At 43.5% G+C, this 8,530-nt stretch overlaps 1 long non-coding RNA gene across 2 annotated transcripts in view; it reads right to left on the bottom strand.

The window, feature by feature from the left end:
* Nucleotides 1–4,565, bottom strand: part of LOC144532173 (uncharacterized) — a 10,258-nt gene extending 5,693 nt beyond the window's left edge. Inside the window, exons 1-3 of one of the 2 annotated variants that reach the window (XR_013503312.1) lie at nt 4,460–4,477; nt 3,434–3,662; nt 3,174–3,317 (exon numbers count right to left, since the gene is read on the bottom strand). This is a non-coding gene — a long non-coding RNA (uncharacterized LOC144532173). Of the gene's footprint in view, nt 1–3,173; nt 3,318–3,433; nt 3,663–4,459 lie in introns of both variants that reach the window. The other variant, XR_013503313.1, reaches the window with a different exon arrangement.
* Nucleotides 4,566–8,530: the final 3,965 nt, after the last annotated feature.

The raw sequence follows: 8,530 nt of genomic DNA, 5'->3' as shown, positions 1-8,530 counted from the left end.
ACCACTCTCAGCAGATTACTTTCACTCTAGAGCAGGGGTGTCAAACTCAATTTCACTAAGGGCCACACTGGAAACTGAGAATCACATCAAGGGGCGGACATGTAAAGTTTATTGACTAGCTTTATTTACAGTTTTTTTTCAACTGTTTACACACAAAATCTTTTCATGTCACACGATTTTTGAAACCTCTCATTCAAAGTGCAAAATTACACAGCAAATCTCCAAAACCATGAGCTATTTCTCAGCCTTTCACTCAGTTTTCAATCGCATAAAACACTTTTTTCAAAACACTACACACAATTCTCTACCTAAGACACACCAATCTAACAGGAAGTGACTTGCTTTCCTTTTCTAAACACAACCAATCAAAATGCTACACTTATTTACCAGGGCACACACACACACACACACACACACACACACACACACACACACACACACACACACACACACACACACACACACACACACACACACACACTCCTCACATGTGCAAACACATTATGTCATAACTGAACACTAACCAATCACTGCTTTAGTATAGGCCTATGTCTATCTACATTGTGCTTACACAATCTTACAAACGTGATGTTTTCTCCAATAAATATTTTCTGTTTTACTGTAACATTACATTGTTTTTTACAGTGCACTTTGCAACCACTCTCAGCAGATTACTTTCTCTCTAGAACATTGTAAATGTAGATATCGGCCTATGAAAGACCAAAGAGCTTTAGATTTAGAACAACAGTGTGTACATGGTATATCCAAAAATGTACTATTATGAAAAAAGTGTATGCCATTTGATGCAAATGCTTCATTTTGACATGTGTTTATGGAATTTTGAATGCAGTGTTTTGTTTTGAAGGAGATGTGAGGCATTTAGCATTTTGTGTGTGCAGCTTTGGGAATTGTGTGTAGAGTTTAGAAAAAAAGGAGACATAGTTTTGAAAACGTGTGTTGGAAAAAACTGTAACTAACACATTCCACTTAGGACACATGTCTGTCTGTGAAGTGGGTCATCATGTCTTTAGTTATACAATAGCTTTGGTTGTGTTTGAATATACAGCCCGCTGACCCATTTCATTCTAATGGAGAGGAGTAATTGGGGTGTGTGTGTGAGTGTGTGCGTGAGTATGAGGGATAGTATAATTAAAAACAGAAATTGGGTTGGGACAATGGGAAAGGAAGAGTGGGATTGTGTGAGATGATGAGAAAGAACATAACAATCTATGTGTGTGACGAAAGAGAGAGCTGAGAATAAACAGAACCCAAAGGCACCGTAACTGCAAGTCTAGAGGTGTTGGGGCAATGACTGTTCTCATATCTCTGCACGAATCTGGCCTGCAGCCTTAATCACCTCTTCTCATTATCCAGCCATGTTCATGCACACGCGCACACACACACACACACACACACACACACACACACACACACACACACACACACACACACACCACTGCAAAATACTATTAATCAACGTCTTCCACGATTAAAATATGGTTTTATTTGATAAATGATGAATGCACTAATGGATCAACTTTTGATGAATTGCTTCCCACAAGAGCATTTTTTGTCAAAAGGTTTATGGGAGAATATACAGTACATGCATTGAAATTCCTATAAAATTTTGCATAAACAGATATCGTAATGGCTGTTGAAAGATTGAGCCACAACTCCAAGCTTTAATGCAGCATTTCAGTGTTTTCAACGGCGTCCTGCAACAGTATATTAAGATCTTTAGATTCAAGTCCGCCCCTGACCCGTTGGAAACCACACAGCCATGTGTCACAAGCTATAATTCACATCTGCCTTTGGTTAGCACTGAGTGTTCACTCACTATCTAGCTGTCTGACAGCTCCCAGGCCCAGCTGTTATGCATTGCTGCCTGTAGGCTCTGCTCATTATGTGTGAAGGTATAATTATTATCATTATTATTATTATTATTTTTTTTTTTCTTCCCCTTTCTACTCCTCGCTCAAGCCTTCACTGATGAAGCAGCTGTCACCTTGCAAACAAGTAGTGATGTCATTTTGCCCGGACCAACACCAGCAAACTTTGAGGTCAAAGGTGTGTCTTGTCAGAAGGGGAGATGTATGTGTGTGTGTGAGTGTCTGTGTGTGTGTGTGAGTGTGTGTTGGATACAACCTACAGCCAGGGAGTTTTTGGAGTTTTGAGAAAGACTTGTGATCAGGTTTCGTTCCTAGGATACCAATTATGTGACCGTTCTTCACGGGAAGTGTGGGAAGTTTGAGGGTCATCTGGTGAAGAATTCCCAGATGTCTCATTTACATTTTTAACCTCCACTTTTTAACCTGTGAAGATCTCTCACACTTCATCATCATCATTATCATCATCATCATCATCATCATCATCATCATCATCATCATCATCATCTAGGATGCAAGTGGTCATGATAGCATTGTGTGTGTGTGAGTGTGTGTGTGTGTGTGTGTGTGCGGAATTGTGTTACAGGCTGTCCACACACACATACGAATGTGGAAAGCAAATCAATGCGAATGGGACGAATTTGAAAGACGCTCAGCATCACTACAGGTTAGTCAACGTCGTATGTTCCAGATTACAAGAGAGAAGGCTTTAAGGATGAAGACCAACGGGTTGATTTATCAAATACACGTCTGGTTAACTTCCCCACCTCAGATAAAGAGCAGCACACAGCCTTTTTTTGGGAAACTTCCTGGAATAGATCTGATGTAGTGGATGAGACGGGGATATAGCTCTACCTCTGCCCAGATGGCTGTGGTTCATACAAGATGATTCACTTTATGCTGCATATTTGTAGTGTAAAGGTTAGAGAAACAGTAGTTAGCTCGGAGGGCTCGGAGCAAAAACGGCACTATAATGGAACAGCCTTTATTGGTGTGGGAGAAGAGAAATACGATCCAGGAAGTAAAGTTAAAGGTCCAATGTGTGGGAATTTCTCCCATCTAGTGTTGAGATCATATATCGCAATCAACTCTCTTCAACTCTCTCTTTAAAGTAGGTATTACAGCTACGGTAGCCTTCACGCTTCAAAAAGCCGGTCTCCTGCTCTTTTCAATATGATTTTTCTTTTTCTGGGCGAAGAAGAAGACTCCTGTTCCTGACATTTGGATTTTGAATACCTGTGGTCCTCCATGTTTCCTTCTTCAAACTTGAGGTAAACAGTGGCTCACCTGGTGGAGTGGTTGCCCATGTGTGGAAGTTTGCTCCTCGACGCAGCGGCCGCGGGTTCGGCTCCGCCCTGCTGCCCTTTGCTGTATGTCATTCCACCTCTCTCTCCCCTTTCGTGTATTCAGCTGTCCTGTGTAGATGGAGGCCTAGATAAAAACAGTACGACTTTGCTATTAAGGTAATTTACCTGGAATGTGCATTTGCACAAAACAGAATGGGCAATGCAGTATGCTGCCAGCAGTGTTGTAGTCGAGTCACCAACCGTCGAGTCTGAGTCGCGTCTCGAGTCCCCAGTGTTCGAGTCTGAGTCCGAGTCCAAGTCCGAGTCACCAAAGAAGAGTCTGAGTCGAGTCACCATGAGTTGAGTCTCGAGTCCCCAGTGTTCGAGTCCAAGTCGAGTCGTCAAAGTTGAGTTTGTGTTGAATTCCAAGACTGCCTACATTTCTCCACTCTGGCACCTTTAAAGAGCTGATACACTAATAAAGGAGGGTCTACATTAAACAAAAAAGACACCACTGTCACGATTGCAAAGTGAGTTTATTTACTGACTTTTTTCTAAACAACATTTAGTGGTGCTCTTTCCAGCATTGGATGTAAAATCCTTGTAGGCGAACTTCACGATCCGGGGCACATCTTTCTGCATTTCCCAAATGTGAACATGTAGTAGGGAGCCCGTGAATCATGCACTACTGTTGCATATATCAATATCAATTCCTTTGTTATGAGAGTAGTGAAAGTAAAAGCGAGAATGCAGCGTTAAGTGAGTGACGTCAGTGAGTGTGTTGTCAAGCAAGAAGAGTGAGCGGTAGCGGTGTCCGACTGAGAAGCGTATGTGTGGCTGTGAGGAAAAAGTGAGAGAAAAAAAGAGATCCCAAAGACGATGTAAAGTGAATAATAAATAATAAAACAGACAATAAACAATAAACAAGAAGCTTCTCAAGACATGGTGGCTTGGAGCAGTTAGTGAACAGTGTTTTCTGTTGGAGATGGTAAGTCCCTTTGGGGTGGACTTCGGGATTTTTCACTTTGTAAACCTATAACGTGCACAAAAAGATATATAACACAATAAAGGAAAGGGGAAAAGCCAAAAAGCATAATATGAGCACTTTAAATAAAGAGCGCTAAACATGTCCTGAAACCGTAAACAACATACAATAAGTATGCCATACAAGCTACACATACAAGCTACACATACAGCGACTACAATAAAGGCTGTCACTTACTGCTAACTTGATAATAAATTGCCAATATTAACTTATCTACCGTATGTAATATAGTTATAACTTACTTGTGGTCACTGATGCACACGAACACCAACTGAAACTTAACTTATAATCTGAAACTGAACTGAGCCAGGGCATGTTGCAACATGTTGCAAAAGGGGGTGTGGCCTGAGCAAACACTCGCTGAACATGCTCTGTCCATGCTCACATCACTTGAGCCTTTTTTGTCAAGGCATTCTCTGGGATGGCTGGCAACTCAATGAGCTTGGCCACTGGTCTGGTGTAGGTCCTCTCGTCCACCTGCACCTCAGCAGTCCTCACTTTACCATCGACACTCCTAATGGTCTTCGTTACTCGTTTCAAGTGCCACAGCGCACGAGGTAACCTTTGGTCGATTACCATCACCACCGTACCAGCGGTGAGGTTCTCTGTGTCCTTCACCCATTTCTGCCTTGACTGCAACAAAGGTGAGTAGTTCCGTATGAAATGGGTCCAGAACTGGTTGGCTAACACCTGACTGTGCGGCCATCTTCTCCCACTGAGAATCTCAGACTCAGCATACACCACTTGAGGAAGCGAAGAGTCAGGCTGCTCCATGAGGAGGTAGTTGGGGGATCCACATCGGCTACATCTGTCGACACATAGCCCGGCTTGGAGTTGAGGATTCCCTCTACCTCAATCAGAACTGTCTGCAAGACTTCTTCTGTCACTGTCTGTGCTTCCAGAGTAACGTAGAGTGCGGCCTTAATGGATCTGTCCTCCCGCTCCCAGGCTCCACCAAAGTGAGGTGCATTTGTTGGGTTGAACTGGAAATGGATCTGGGGCTTAGCAAACTTGGTCTGCAGCTCTTCGCACATGGCCTCAAACTTGCTTTGAGTCGTGCTCCCCTCCGCGGAAGTTGGTCCCACAGTCAGAGAGAAGCTCGAAGGGAGTTCCCTGTCTAGCCACAAACCTTCTGAGTGACATAAGGAATGAGTCAGTGTCCATGTTGGGCAGCACATCAAGGTGGATGCACCTGGTGGTCATACACTTAAAAACTATTCCCCATCTTTTTTTCTGTACCCTGACCTCGCTTGACCTGGAATGGGTCAAAGCAATCTACTCCTGTTGAATAAAACGGAGGCTTCAGGAGGTGGAGACAACAAGGGGGCAGATCTGCCATGCCCAGCTGCTTCCCGGCCGGTCTTGGAGCAAAAAACAGGAAAAGTGTATCATCTTACATTAAATTTTTATAACCTATTTAGTCAGAAACTTCATCCAACATTTGAGTCCTTTTTCATGAATGCTCAAGTCCTGAGTGTGAGTCCCAAGTCTGAGTCCAAGTACAATTCATCAGTCCGCAAGTCCAAGTCAAGTCACAAGTCCAGAGAATAGAGTCTCGAGTTGGACTCGAGTCCAGAGAATAGAGACTTGAGTCCGAGTCCAGGACTCGAGAACTCCATCATTGGCTGGCAGGTGATGTTTCTTTGCACTGTGGCAAAAGTTCAGCCAGGTTCAACTGTTTTGTTGGGGCCCTCTCTGTTGGGATTCTTACTGCCAAAACAGTTGTCTCATTGAAATGATTGAGAAGGCCGTGTGTTGTGGCACAGTGCTAAAAACGGCTTTACTACCCCAAGTCAACAACTACTGCCAAAGTTCAACGAAGCAAGGCTTTTACCTATGAAATGAGAGGAGACATTTCCAGGTTTGTGTGTGTCTATATTATTATGCAGAAGGATATTTTAAGATCAATCTGACAATACATACTGAAATACTATGTACGTTCTAAGGGTAAATAAAGGCCAACAGTCTATTCCATATTGGTTTACTAAACGGTAAAAGAAAGGTTGCTGGTTAATGTGGTGTGTGCTGCACATTCTCTCTCAGGACGAATGGATAGTGAGTAAAGCAGCAGGTGGCAGCTAGAACAGTTTTACAAGTTTTATGTGTCCTAAAACCTGTGCTGGGCTCGAGGAGCCAAATGCACTTAAGAAGAGTGTGTACAAGTGTGAGTGTGTGTATGTGTTGAGGACAAGGGTGTGTAAGGCAAGTTGGCTGTCTTCCCTGCTGCACCTCCTTAACCTAATTAAACATCCCTCCAACAGCCTGGCTCCTTTGCCAACTCCAATCACACAAACACACACACACACACACACACACACACACACACACACACACACACACACACACACACACACACACACACACACACACACACACAGTCTTCCTGGAAATTACAGTGGTTTTAAAGGATTTGCAGCACTTCACTCTTCATTTACTGACTCTTGGGTTGCAACATGTATGAATCAGTGTTTGTTTGAGTGTTATATAGTTTGTGTATTTGCACAATAAAATCAATACAACACTAACACAAAAAGAAGTTGGGGGGGGTCATGATTGGGCTCATTCCCTTGTTTTATATCCAGGAAACTTGTACTTAAAACTTTACAGCAAACTATTACTATTGCAGCGTAGCATGAACGTTGGACTTGAAACTCCTTCACTTTTGCAACTTCCTATATTTTCCCAAGCTGAGGCTTTCATTTGTCAAGTATAAAGAAAAACAGCATGGGGAGTATTATCACCCCAGCCAGAGATTTAGTTTGTATTCCAGCCTCCACCCCTCTTTTCTGGCCTGGCGGGGCCTAGTGAACGACCACATTCTCTACTGCGCGCCTGCCCATCCAGATAGATGTCACAAATAATGGGGGGAGCGCTGGGAGTGTTTGATTTATGTGTGCTCAGAGCCCTCTGGAAGAGGAAGAGTGTGTGACCTGATGTAGGGCCAGGATCCCTAAAAGGGTCCTTCCTGAGAGGCTGAGCCAAGCAGCATTCTTGGCTGGACTGACCTGAACTCATCACAGAAAGAGAGAGGAGAGCTTTTATATGTTGTTAGCACCAATGTGTATTTGTCTAGCTTTCACAGTTGTCTCTCTGACTGTTGTTGACTGTTCTTTTACCATGAATAGTTTCCATGTGCAGATAAACGTTTAACATCTCTAAATTTGACCATTCTTTAAAACATCTGCTTCTGTAACAACAGACCTAGACATAAACACACACACACACACACACACACACACACACACACACACACACACACACACACACACACACACACACACATACACACACATGCGCTTCCCTCCAGTCACCATGACTATGTGTATTTGCTGCTTTGTTGCTACAACAAACATTGCAATCTTCATTTTTGGCATGAGCCAGGTGTGTTTCATCAATTCTCCAAATGCTTAATATGGACTCAATGATTTATAATGCGTCCATTGTGTCCGTATTACTCACTCCGTAACAATCACAGTGTGAGTCAGATATGGATGGTATAATTAACAGAACGATGGCCTTTGATAGAGGAAGCCGACTGTCTGATCCTGCGCCAGTGTGATTGTGTACTCTACCTGCTCGGCCAGCTTAACATCACTGCGGCCGGAAAAGGAGGAAAAGACGCCTGATTAGTGTGTTTGTGTATTTATTTATTTTTTATTTATTTATTTGTGTGTGAGAGAATGTGTGTATTTGCTTGTCTGTTAGTGTTTGCCTAGGCAAAGTCATTGGCGTGTCTAAGCATATTTTAACACATGTTTATATGACTGAATGTATAATCTGTTTTTTCTCATTTTGCAAGAGTGCAATGTTTGAGCCAGGATTATGGAACAATTGGGCAAAGGGATGTTGTAGCGATGGTATATTTGATGTTGATGTTGATGTTTTAAGGAGTTCATTGGCTCAAACCCTGTGTTTAACTGAATACATGCGTGATTCAAGAATACAGGCAATGGCCCCCATAGTCCTCCCCCTTCACTCTGTCTTATGGGTTCTGCACATGCCTCTATAAGTGTCTCATGTAGGCAGACAGGGCACAACCAAGTGTGTGTGTGTGTGTGTGTGTGTGTGTGTGTGTGTGTGTGTGTGTGTGTGCGTGTGCGTGCGTACGTGCGCATTAGTCCCGGGTGTTGTGTGGATCTGTCGGCGCCCAGCCTATCGCTCCCCGTGGGCACATGAAGGGCGGTGTGGTGGCGGGGGCTGGGAGCTGCTGACATGACCGCCCAGTTCAAAGAGATGGAGCAGGAGATGGAGGCAGAGAGCAAACAGAGCGGCCTTTATATTCACCTTGGCCAAGCCTGGGAAAACTCTGCAGC

The sequence above is a fragment of the Sander vitreus genome, chromosome 17, assembly GCF_031162955.1.
Source record: "Sander vitreus isolate 19-12246 chromosome 17, sanVit1, whole genome shotgun sequence".
Lineage (NCBI taxonomy): Eukaryota > Metazoa > Chordata > Actinopteri > Perciformes > Percidae > Sander > Sander vitreus.
The sequence above is the reverse complement of the archived record's forward strand: the minus strand, read 5'-3'. Positions and strand labels throughout refer to the sequence as shown.